Genomic DNA, 881 nt, shown 5'->3' on the forward strand with positions numbered 1-881 from the left:
CACGTATTTCTCTATAGTATTTTTCACCCAAGTATCCAATTATAAGTTGTGATTTACGTTAGCAGAGAGTGGCACCCGGAGCCGTACCCGGCCAGCGGAGAAATCAGCGGTTCTCACTTTTTTAACCAACAAAAGAAGCAGAGCAAAATGTTGATTAGGTGGCAGATGTATATTTGCAAGGGCATTTTCAAGAAGGATATTTAAAGAGAGACTAGATCTGACCCCGGAAACAAGTTTAGCTGTCCCGGCGGTGAAATGGTTTGTCTACCACTTCCACTCGAATCAACCAACTACGAGCGATACCAATGGCTTATACAGCATCAAATGACCGTTACAAATTGTGAGTTTGAATATATTTTTTCACATTAAAAATGTTCTTTAAAATTATTTTTGTTTTGAGAGTACCACGTCCGATGCATGTTAATTTATTTTTAAATGCGCCAAAAAATAGCCTGTTTTGTACGCTCGTGACGAATTGAAGTGATTCAATGCCCAGGAGTGCACACATGTATTTCTCTATAGTATTTTTCACCCAAGTATCCAATTATAAGTTGTGATTTATGTAAGCAGAGAGTGGCACCCGGAGCCGTACCCGGCCAGCGGAGAAATCAGCGGTACTCACTTTTTTTTATCAACAAAAGGACAGCAAAACGTTGATTACGTGGCAGATGTCAATTTGCAAGGGCATATTCAAGAAGGATATTTAAAGAGAGACTAGATCTTGTGAGACGAGGTCGGCCGACCCCGGAAACGGGTTAAGCTGTCCTGGCGGTGAAATAGTTTGTCTGCCACTTCCACTCGAATCAACCAACTACGAGCGTTACCAATGGCTGATGCGTGTCGACATAAATTATTGTATTTTGAGTAGTATTTATTAAAGT

This window comes from Nerophis ophidion, linkage group LG13, assembly GCF_033978795.1.
Source record: "Nerophis ophidion isolate RoL-2023_Sa linkage group LG13, RoL_Noph_v1.0, whole genome shotgun sequence".
Lineage (NCBI taxonomy): Eukaryota > Metazoa > Chordata > Actinopteri > Syngnathiformes > Syngnathidae > Nerophis > Nerophis ophidion.